At 35.4% G+C, this 12626-nt stretch overlaps 2 long non-coding RNA genes across 2 annotated transcripts; both read left to right on the top strand.

Moving 5' to 3' along the window:
* The first annotated feature begins 21 nt into the window (after positions 1-21).
* On the top strand, positions 22-9177 carry LOC117295086. Its single transcript, XR_004519633.1, has 6 exons — positions 22-148; positions 3655-3755; positions 4605-4717; positions 5716-5809; positions 6353-6456; positions 9076-9177. It is a non-coding gene; the product is annotated as an uncharacterized LOC117295086 (long non-coding RNA).
* Positions 9178-9791: 614 nt separating this feature from the next.
* On the top strand, positions 9792-11859 carry LOC117295087. Its single transcript, XR_004519634.1, has 3 exons — positions 9792-9894; positions 10605-10707; positions 11397-11859. It is a non-coding gene; the product is annotated as an uncharacterized LOC117295087 (long non-coding RNA).
* The last annotated feature ends 767 nt before the right edge of the window (positions 11860-12626 follow it).

Genomic DNA, 12626 nt, shown 5'->3' with positions numbered 1-12626 from the left:
GACAAATTTGATGGCGTCAACATCTAGACTACTGTCACTCATGAACGAGTCACTCTCAAGTGCCTTATTCTCCGCCAAATTCAGTTTTGTTACCGAGTTCTAACACGGAGGAAGAAAACGAGGACCTAATGAGCAATTAAATGTAATGGTGAGTTGCTTATTTGACTTAGATAATGAAGATTTTGTTGAAAGTTTTGTTGAAAGTTTTCCAGACTCGCTGACTGATGACAGCGTGGTGTGACACTGCATGCATGCATGCAGCGATCCCATCCATCCATGCCATGCGGCCCATGCTAGCATCCCCTGCACCCAGCCAGTCGGATGTCACTCATTCACACTATACTAGTGACCATGGGGCTATATGATCTTATATAGCTCTATGTTCACACTTGAAAAAGTGGATTGGGCCATGATTATTGATTGTACATGAGTCATGACTGAGCTTAACTTGTTTTTTTTTTGTTCTTGTATTTTTGTAAATACTTAAATAAATTGGCTGAATTGGAATTGTTTGCCACTTCAATGCATTTACCTTTTTTCCCCGCCGCGCTACCTAATAGTATACTAAAGAATTGCTTCATTGCTTTCTTTATAGGGGAGGGGGATGGGGGGTCCCCTCAACTCAACAAACTCCATCACGGTGTGTTTTGTTTTCTGTAATTATAGGATTGTTAAAGCAAAGTTGCTTGCATGTTTGATTATATATTGTACGATTATTATTTGATTAACATTATTGCATCTGCTTGTAAATAATAATTCGTTATTCACTACTTCTAGAACATATAAGGCTCCCTTGTGAGCCTTAGGGGTCTAGTATTTTGGACCTCTTTAAGTTAAACGCTATACGTTTTTCAAATCAGCGTTGATAGGTGAAAGTTTTACGACCGTTAGCCAGCAATAACTGAAGTTTCTTTTGTACTACACTACCAAAACTTTCCACACATACTCCATATACATCCATAATGCTCATAAAATCAAAAAATAGTAAATAGTAAGAAAAAGGATGCGGCCCCAAAAACTGGTATTTTTTTTATTTGGCCTTATAGTTTCTAGAAACAAGTTTGTTTGTTTGTTATAAATCTTTAATAAATTGTACAAAACTAAGTCGAACATAGCCCAGGTTGGACTCCTCTGTTTGCAGCCAACGCGATGGCGTCCAGGGTAAAAAGGTCCTGTACCATTGCGAAAAAAAAATTCAAAAATATTTTAAAAATATTTTTAACTCAGAAAGCTGAATTTTTACCCACATGTTCTTTGTAGTTGGAAATCCAATCGCGCATTGTTTAAAATTTTAAAGTTTTCTTTATTGGTGATTATATTTTAAGACGTATTGCCAATTATGGCACTATACCCAAAGCCATGCGCACTTTAACTCACACTATCAATTGGTACATGATGATCACATCGCCAGTACAGAACTTCCACTTATTTTCGGCAACAATTTATTCCATGGATATAATTGTATGTGTGAACTAATTGAAAATGTAGGGACACTAAGAATACATGAATGGAGTTTCAACTTCTCAAATCAGGTAAAAAACCATGAAAATTTCAGTCAAATTTGTGGTCTCATTGTAAAGAATCTTTATACCCAGGACGTCAGTGCATCTTGAAAGTAGATCCGCTTATTTTTATGAATGATCCGTATAACATCAAATAAAAGCCAATATCCTTGCGCATGTCTGACACCGACTGAGCGCTACACACCGCGCGATCAACTCATCGTTGCTGCATATCATAACCAAAATGAGTGATGTGGGGCGAAGGGTGCCCTCTATTGGTAGTGAATGGATTGGAAATCAAGTGAATTTAATTAATTTGCATTGAATTTCTTAGAGCTGATGTCCTGAAACCACTTTGTTACCTTTGTATCTTTTTACCACTTCATATCATACCTTGTACCCTGGAAAAATTGGTCACTTTGTGCCATCAGCAGAGTATGAAGTGACAGTTAGCCGAGGTGCTCCAGTAAATGTCCAGTTAAGTTAGATGCAATGTTGAGTAAATTTTATGAATTGTAATTTCTTTGCAATTAAGTAGAATTTCCTTTCTGTGAATGTGTAACTTCTATAATAAATTAATGACCGTTTAGATGAAAAATTTGATAAATAATTCATTAGCAGGTTTTTAATTAATTGATCATACATTCATATTTGCAATTATAGAAGACTTGATGTTTTTTTTTTAATTGATACTTTTAACTGTTATTTCATTACCAGTTTTTTAATTAGATTTCGTTGGTCCTTTTTTGTAATTTTTTTATAAAGATGTTTTCCTTTTGATGAACAAAATAATTGTTTGCAATATTTTGGGGGGACACTTAAAGACCTGCTTGAACGAAAATGTCAAGTCGTGAACTTTGCTGAATTCCACTTAAAATGTTTTCGATGAATAAGGAAATTGATTCATATGATCATAAATAGGTTTCAATTGTGTAAAAAAACAATCATTTTGTATGCCCTTATCCAGAGCTTTTCTGCGAGATTTGCGATAAGCCCCGTTACGTAATCACTCTCAAAACGTCATAAGTAGATATAGCCGCTTTGTTGCAGCGTGGATTTTTACAACTCCCACAAATGACGTTATCGGCATTGTCCTTTGACGCCCGCTCTCAACGGCAGAAGTGTTTTTAGTTTTTCAAAAAACCTTTAGGTAGGGGCCTGATTTTTTAATCGATAATTACGAAAAGTTCAGAAGTGTACACATATCAAAATTACATTAAAATGGTGAACAAGTGCATTATAACCACAAGTAAAAATACCATTTCTGTTGAAAACATTCCGCTCAGGTAGCTGTTTAAACAGTCTCTTTTAAAAATCCATTTGTTGACACAGTCACACTGGTCATTCTTATGTGTATCAACTACCCCTGTCAACCTGACAAAATTATAAACATAATACCCAGACGTCGTAAAAAAATAATTTACAGTTTTCTGTATTAATCTCAAGTCAACGGTGTTGGAGAGATGCTGAATGGGACAGTCATCAGTTATATATATCTATCATTTTTTGAGTGACTCGTAAATGTGTTATTTCAATAGTTGCTTTTGAAATTGTCATTCTCTTATGGAAAACAAACTCAGAATGTTTTGAGAATTGTTAAAATTTTACATTTGATGAAGTTTAATGTAAATGTTTTACTTTGGTGATGTGACCCTCTGCAAACAAGGCAGAAATCACACATTAAAAGACATGAACATTATTTTCCAGCGTGCATCTAGTGATAGAAAATACAAAATTTGTAAAATAGAAAGGAGCAACTATAAAAAGATAAATGGGACAAAATACACAGTAACATAACCAATCTAAAAAATACAAGGGAGATGACAAAAACACACAAAAACCACCCAACAAAATGAACAATAATAAAAAACAAAGGAGGCCTATCAAAATTGTCAGTGATGCCAGCAAACCAGGAAAAAACTGAAGAAAAACCTAAAGCATTGGATTATCTTTTGAAGTTTTCAACCAGAATGCTTATTGTAGGAGAGTGGGTTAACAAGTGATTTATGCAAATTTACTAACCAAAATTTTAGTTTGACCTTGTTTCACTGACCCAACGAGATAATAACATTAATTTTTGTTTTTACCCTCATAGAATGTGTTATAAGTACACACTCAAATAAAAAAGTGTTTTTATTTTTGTATCATTTAGTTAGTTGCAGAAACTTTATTGTCAAATAAAGTCTACCTCTCCAGAAGTAGAAGCTTGATGTGGATGCAGTCAAGATTGGTCATTGTCTTCTCCATCAAAAGGTAAATTTGTAAACAACCTTTAGTTCTAGATAAAACGAGAGTTTTAGGTCGGTTTGATGACACAGGTTCTCAAAAACTGTTTAATAATTTCAATGCTTTGTTGAACCACTTACCACTGGGTAAGAATCCTGGTCCCCTTGTGAGCAAGGCACTTTTGCTTCATCCTCTGGAAGGGGCAGAAATCTGTATGTCCTAATTATTGTTTCAAAACCCCATGTAAAACAACCTAGAATACTCATCGTGAAAGACAAGGGCTCGCCCGGCGTTCTTGTATGGTTTGGCAGCAAGTTGCACCTCTGCACTTCCCTAGTGGGTGCTATGATAATTCACATATTATGAGACATATTTTCCTCTTTCCTCAAAGCCACTATCTGTTTTCCTCATAGCCCCCATCAAACTGTTCTAAAACTCTTTAAGTCCAGAGTAGGGGACTTCATAATAATCTTCAGAAAAAGAAAGATTTTGAACAAGAATTCCAGAACGTTTGTCCCCCTCTGTTACTGAGCAAGCAAAGTGCAACATTTTAAGTTAATTGTAAGTTTTATACATCTGCTGATGACATCCAATGGAAGGGGCATAGAGCTGTAGGTGAGAATTTGTATAAAACGCATGTTAAACATTCCAAAAAACTCATTGTGAAAAAGAAGGGGCTTGCCTCGGCATTCTTGTATGGTTTATCAGCAAGTTGCACCACTGCACTTACAAAGTCGGAGCTATGATACTTCACATAATAGATCCTTCTCGGCAAATTCCTCACTTACTTGTTTCTTTTTGTTCCAGTGCGTTGAATATTTTGTTTGTAGACATTCCTGTCACAGAAAATTGTTTTCAAATTGTTTTTGCATTTAGGTCAGTTAAAGAAAATGGCATTGTCAGGTGAAGGTGGCCTCTCCAAAAGTCGATGCGTGATGGGAGTGCAGACCGAAAGGTCCCAAATTCAACAATGTTTTCTCCATCAACAGGTATGTTGTAGTAACCATCAATTTAAGATGCATCAATAGGTTTAGGACATTTCAATAATGGCATTGAGGAAAATATGTCTCATATTATGAGACAAATTTTCCTCTTTCCTCAAAGCCATCATTAGTTTTCCTCATAGCCCCCATCAAACTGTCCTGAACCTCCAGAATAGGGGACTTCATATTAAGCTTAAAAAAGAGATTTTGAGCAAGAATTCCGGTATACAATTGTTGCACGCTGTGACGGGGTCCATGGCGTTTTGTACACCCGAGGGGGGAAATGGAACCCGAGGGTGCCATTTTCCCTCGAGGGTGTACAAAGTCACAGCGTGCAACAATTGTTTTGTTATACCTTTGTATAATTGTTATTCCTCTTCTCGAAGTTCTGTTGTCATCTTCAAACATTATTACGACGGACTATTCATTGTTTAATAAGCAGACGAACAAAAGACAATTCCCTCGAACCCGCAGTTGTTTCGTACACAGCGCTGGAAATCGGCTAGGGCTGGGAACGATCAAGGTGATGTACACCAGTGTACATCACTTTACATGTTACCCGGCCCGTCAAGCCATGTAACATGCGTTTTTGTTGCGCGTCACATGATTTGTTCTCGACCAATCAAACTTCACAATTTGTACAGAGGTATAACAATATGTTTTGTCCCTCTCTGTTACTGAGCAAACAAAGCGCAACATGCTAAGTTAATTGTAGGTTTTATACATCCACTGATGACACGGAAGGGGCATAAAGCTGTAGGTCCCAAATCATATGTAACGTGTATAAAAGAAACAAGAAAACACTCATCGTGAGAGACAGGGACTTTTCCCGGCGTTCTTGTATGGATTGTCGGCAAAGTTGAGTCACCACTGTGCTTCCCTGGTGCTTTGATGGCTCATATAATAGTATATTTCATTGAATCCCTTACATACCTTGAATACATTGATGGTAGATACATCCATTTTCACAAAATGTAGTTTATTGTAATTTGTTTTGCACTTAGGCCAGCTGCAGACACACCATCATCAGATGAAGTATACCTCAATTTCGGAAGTAGATGCATGAAGCTATCAAGATTCAAGGATATCTTCTAACAGGTATTAAATTAAACTATATTATAGACAACCATCAGTTTTTTTGAGATACAGCGGACACTATAGGAGTACACTGTTTGGTTTGGGTGTATGCAGACAAATTTTGTTGAAGCATTGTGATGTAGCATTGTGTCCGCCATTTCTCAAAAAGGCTTATTAATTTAAGATGCATCAAGAGGTTTTGGACAAATTGATGATACATAGATTTAAGTTAAATGTTTAAGTTTTGTTTCTTTGTGTTTTGGGACTTTTACATACAATTTTTGAAAACAATAAATTCTGTTTTAAATTAAAAACTAAAAGAGTGGAAGTGTCATTTGATCCCCATCCAACAAAACACCCCCAAAAGGTACATGATGAGAAAACAACAAAAAACTTCGGCCATCATTTGCGCTAGGTTTATTGTTAAAAGCAAGTGTTTTGAGATTACTTTTATGGCACCCTCTTATGGTCAAATCATTATCAAATTATTGCTGCAGTTGTAGGAGAAAGTACAACATATCCCTTTCAAAAAATATTGTTCTATTTTGTTTTCATTTAACCTAGACTTTTACAGAGACACTATTGTTAGATGAAGTGTACCTCTCCAGATGTAGATATGTGTATGATGGGAATGCTGCCTTGTACAACAATGTATTCTCAAGCAACAGGTAAGCCCCAGTTCCAACTGAATCAACTATTAACAAGCTGGGACCTACAACAGTCACTCAAAAAAGGGTTGTGTTCTTATTTTTTCAACTTATCACAGCCTACAAAAGAAGGATAATGTTTTCCTTTGTGCTGGTTACAACAGCCACTAGGTAATAAATATACGGCTAGATAAAGTGTAGCTTAGTTGGTAGAGCACCAACACAAGCTTCAGTACCTAAGATGTATTTATACAGAGTTGCCAACTCTTGTTGATTCTGCAGAAAGTTCCCTGTAAAAAAAACTTGTTTTTCCATGATCAACAATATTAATTTTGTTTTTTTACCCATACTCCAATGTGTGTTAGCACTGTTTACTCAGGATTTGAACTGCCTCTAGCTTCCGGGCAACCTCGGTAATCTAGTTGGTAAGACACTGCTCTAGAATTGCAAGGGTCGTGGGTTCGATTCCCACCCAAGTAATATGCCTGTGATATTTTTTCACAGGGCTCGGGAAAGTACTGTGTATTCATGATAAACAAATTTTAAAATATCTTTTGAGAAGTTTTCCCCTTTGGCTTTGAATGTTATTCTAAACTTACATCCATGTTTGGTGAACAAAATATCCCTGATTGCAAGGTGCAAATGTTGGCTCTTGTCAGAATGCCTGGACTTACCCGTTGATGTTTTTTTCAATTGTTGACCCTTTTTTCAAGTTTCAATAACTCAGTACATAAAGTTTGTATCTCTGTCCAAGTTGCATATAAAGGCATGAGAAGAGCCTACTGCATCATTTTAGAGCATAAATTCAAAACTCAAATATTGGCCCAAATTTGACGTTTTTTAAATTTTTGACCCTTTTTTCAAGTTTCAATAATTCACTAAATAAAGCTTGTATCATGATCCAAGTTGCATAAAAAGGCATCAGTAGAGTGTACTGCATCATTTGAGAGCATAAATTCAAAACTCAAATATTGGCCCAAATTTGACAATTTTTGACCCCGTTTTCAAGTTTTAATAATTCACTTAATAAAGCTTGTATCATGATCCAAGTTGCATAAAAAGGCATCAGTAGAGCCTACTGCATCATTTGAGAGCATAAATTCAAAACTCAAATATTGGCCCAAATTTGACAATATGCCTGGACTTACCCCTTGACGTTTTTTCAATTTTTGACCTTTTTTCAAGTTTCAATAATTCACTAAATAAAGCTTGTATCTCAGTCAAACTTGCATAAAAAGGCATCAGTAGAGCGTACTGCATCATTTGAGAGCATAAATTCAAAACTCATATTGGCCCAAATTTGACAATATGCCTGGACTTACCCCTTGACGTTTTTTCAATTTTTGACCCTTTTTTCAAGTTTTAATAATTCACTTAATAAAGCTTGTATCTTGATCCAAGTTGCATAAAAAGGCATCAGTAGAGCCTACTGCATCATTTTACAGCATAAATTCAAAACTCAAATATTGGCCCAAATCTGACAAAATGCCTGGACTTACCCCTTGACGTTTTTTCAATTTTTGACCTTTTTTCAAGTTTCAATAATTCACTAAATAAAGCTTGTATCTCAGTCAAACTTGCATAAAAAGGCATCAGTAGAGCGTACTGCATCATTTGAGAGCATAAATTCAAAACTCAAATATTGGCCCAAATTTGACAATATGCCTGGACTTACCCCTTGACGTTTTTTCAATTTTTGACCTTTTTTCAAGTTTCAATAATTCACTTAATAAAGCTTGTAGCTCAGGCAAACTTGCATAAAAAGGCATCAGTAGAGCGTACTGCATCATTTGAGAGCATAAATTCAAAACTCAAATATTGGCCCAAATTTGACAATATGCCTGGACTTACCCCTTGACGTTTTTTCAATTTTTGACCCTTTTTTCAAGTTTTAATAATTCACTTAATAAAGCTTGTATCTTGGTCCAAGTTGCATAAAAAGGCATCAGTAGAGCCTACTGCATCATTTTAGAGCATAAATTCAAAACTCAAATATTAGCCAAATTTGACAAAATGCCTGGACTTACCCCTTGACGTTTTTTTCAATGTTTGACCCTTTTTTCAAGTTTTAATAATTCACTTAATAAAGCTTGTATCTTGGTCCAAGTTGCATAAAAAGGCATCAGTAGAGCCTACTACATTATTTTAGATCATTTTGTAAATTCAAAACTCAAAATGAATGGGTTTTGATTACATAAAATTAGGCTCAATATTCAAGGATGTCTTTATCAACAGGTAAATTGAATTATATGAACAACCATTAATTTAAGATGCATCATGAGATTTTGCACATTTTGAAGATGCTAGGTTTTAAAACAAAATCTTATATTACTTTTTTTCTGATTTATTTTCTGTGCTCTAGTTTAATTTCAATATTTTTGGCCCTTCAAAGACCATTCATTTCTTTATAATCCTCACCATACCAATGTTCTTCCTTGGTACTAGTCCGCTTTCGAACCCACAATCTTTGCAATTCTTAAACAGTGGTAAACAAAGGGTAAAGGGTAAATCAAAAAACTAACATTCTTTACGCATGGGTCATCTTTTTATGGTCAAAGCATTATCAAATTGTTGCTGCAATAGAGGAAGAAAAAAAAAACCACACTCATTTCACATAATGTTTTTTTTTTTTGCAATTAGACTTGCTACAGACATGACGTCAGATGAAGTTTACCTCTCCAAAAGTACATGCATGATGCAAATGCTGCCCTGAGTCAGATGTGCCTTGTGCGCTATGTCTACCTCATCAATCGGTAAGCACTAGTTTCAACGTTAAGGTTCAGCAACTAATGGCCCCAAACGCTTCTTATGTGGACTCTTTACAATCTTGGCCAAACAAAAGCTACCTAAACAGTTAAATTGAACTATGTGAACAACCCTTGCATGTAGTTTGAGATGCATCAAGAGATTTTTAACAGATTGATGATGACAGAAGTTTTCCTCCCTTTAATTTTGTTGAAAATTGATTGGAAAAACTAGCCCCCCTAGTGTTTAATCTTTCGTTTTCGTTTATCTTCCGTTGCTATCTAGTTGCTTTCAATTGTCTTGTCCGTAAGCGCTTATGGACTTTTTGTGTGAAACTCAGCTGGACACTGATTGAAATGTTTTGTTTTGTCAAGTTATGAAAGTATTAGTACTGAGTTTTACTCAATTATATCTAATCATCACACACTCTTTTACCTTTATACATGTATAACAAAAGAACAAAAATGATAATTTTTTTCAAGTTGGTCCTTGATGGTAAATATTCAAACTACCCTTGTGCTTAATTACAAGGTATTATTTGAAAGCTAAAAAACACGCCATTATTTTGTTCTTTGTTTGCATGACACAGCGAGGGTCCCATACTCCAGAGAGGTCTACTCATCAACCAAGTAGATGTCTGAGACCTGCAGCTGATACGCTACCTAACAATGTGTAATGAGTCTCGTAAATGAACTGCTCTCTCTTTAATAAAAGGTAAGGGAAACTCCTGAACATTAAAACATTTGTCAGTTCATAAAGATGTCTTAGTTTCCTTTTTCATCAAAATTCAGCATCACCTTCTCTTGGTAGTTCCAACTGTTACTTATTGATTCTGTTTGGTGCGGGGAGGACTGGCTAGTGGGATGCAAAGTAATTAGAAATTTATTCGGGCAGGAGCATGTGATCGAGGGGGGGGGGTTGCTGCTCCAAAATATTGGTGAACATTATTGAACAGAGAGAGCAAAAAAGACCGTTTACCTGTTAATAAATTGGCACTGATATTTTTTCCTTTGTAAAACTTCTGCAAATTCAAGTCATCTGTCCCTTTATAGGGTCATATAAAGGTTTTAGTCAATGTAATGCTGGTTTATAAGGATATTTATTTGAAAAAGAAGGTATAATAAAAGTGACCTTTGAAAGTATCATCTGAATTACTTGTTTATGTTTCAAAAATACATGTTTTTATACTACAACCTATTGCAGGGTAAGCCAGCATTTTTGAAAAGTTATCAAAAGTACAATCCATTTTGCTAAAATAGTAATTACTTTCTACACAGAACACTCCATAAAGAGCTGTGTTTACATTTCATGGTTCTACTTGAGTCATCTGTACATGTTTCCTTACTTTTAATACTTGAGAAGCTCGAGTCAAACATTTAAAGGGCACATAAAAACTATGGTCTGTATTTTGATTTTATCTGCAGATATTTCTGCCTTGTCCAAAAAATATTTTCATGAGATCTGCCGGTGCCTAACATTGGCCCATCGTCTACACATCAACACATAGATGTGTGAAGCAAAAAATAGGTATGTGATATTCCCAAGCGTTGTGTTATACTAACATCAAAGTGGGCTGTTTTAGCAGCACAAAACAGACTTCACCCCACATACCACATGCCATAACATTCTTGGGAGATCATGCTGGCACCACGCCTAACCAAGATGAATGGCCCTCCCTACAGATTGATTACAGATTATAGATTAAAAAAATGAATACATGTTCTTATTAACAAAACCCCATAAATTATATCATTTCCACTAAATACTAACAAAACCAGTCATCTTTCTAGTAGAAACCCATCATCTTTTCTCATCCAATTTTGTTTTCACAAACCTGGGGTAAAGTGTTTCTGCATCTTTAAATTTATAAGTGAAAGAACTAAAGAGCAGTGGTATAATTAGACATTTATATTTGGGGGATGTTAATGCATCAAACCAACCAAAATGTGCGTTTTTAATCTGGGGGGGGGGGGGGAATACACCATTGCCAAAAAGTTTTTTGAATTTCATGTGTGTCTCAATTTAAAACACTCATAAATTTTGGTTTTGACATTGCCACAGGTTTGATGAAAATTGAGGTAGATGCTCTTAGTGAAATTTGAACCGTCAGATTTCATTGACAAACTCAAATCGGAGGGGCTGTTCATTTGACCTTTCCATTTGTCATATACCAAAATGGGTTAGCTTTATACAATTGTTTTCTTAACTTTTCACAGCATGAGAACGCTGATATGCTTCAACCAAGTGTGTTGCAAATAACCTTTACTACGATCATGAAAGGTTAAAAGATTAAGGAGAGCAACGCTTCAAGGCAATCTACGCATCAAGTCATTATGGATGAACAACCGACCAACTTGTTGATTACATTTGTAAACGCGTAGACTTTTTAACTAACGATGCTTAGTACATTCCCTTACTTCTACATGAATGTTATTGTAAAAAGTAAGTGCACCATTTGCAAGCAACCACACAATGTTTATTTTAAACTCATTAAGTCAGAGATCTGGGTAGTAATGTTTGGACTGGAAGTAAAAAGCACTGATTGTGCAATGGTACGATTACTGGCTATGTGAGGGTTCAATGAATAGTACAATGAGTGGTTTGATAAAATAGTGGAGGGGTGGCCCAGGATCCTTACCAGGATAAAATTGCCCAGATAACACTGCTTGCAAGGTGCACCTATTTATCTTTAGACTATACAGACATGGTATTTTTTCAGATTTTGAATTTCAATTTAACTCAACTGAACAAGTCTGTGCAAAAGCCCCAAAGCAAACACCACATGTACTTGAAGGTCAATAAAATGTTCCTTCCTCATTCTCAATGGCCAAAAGCCTTCAATATAGGTACTTCTATTTTCATTTTATGACTTTGTGTTCATGAGCTACAATGGACAAATCCATGAAAGAAATGGAATAAAGTTTCTAAATCCAAAGCTTACATTTTGTGAGAATGTTCTTCACAAATGAGGTCTTATTTGTGACTGCTCAAGTAAAACCCTATTTACTTTTGACCCAATTTGGGGATAAGCAGTGAGATTTTGGTATTAACCTTGAAAATTCAAAAAGAAATATGCTGAGTGAAAATATGGTCCCTTGGCTCAATTATATTCAATTTTATGGTTGTCCCACATTTATGGTAATTGCCAAATGTTTTTTTTTTTTTTTTAAATCAAACTGATGAGTGCGCACAGAATGTCTGCAAAACCCTAACTTGATGACAAGTTTCAGGTTGAGTTGAATGAATTTACTTTTGAGTGTAGTTAATCCACTTTGTAATGAGCAGCAGAGAGCTGTTTATAGTATAAAACATGCAAAACGGCTGCCCCTGAAGTAACGTAGTAACATTTTTTTAAACTGTACCTCAAAATCATTATATCTTAAAGGCACTGTACATGTTTGGTAATTGCTTTAAGTATATATTAGCATAAAACCTTACTTGGTAAC

The sequence above is a fragment of the Asterias rubens genome, chromosome 9 (genome assembly GCF_902459465.1).
Source record: "Asterias rubens chromosome 9, eAstRub1.3, whole genome shotgun sequence".
NCBI lineage: Eukaryota > Metazoa > Echinodermata > Asteroidea > Forcipulatida > Asteriidae > Asterias > Asterias rubens.
This window is presented reverse-complemented; position numbering and strand designations above follow the sequence as displayed.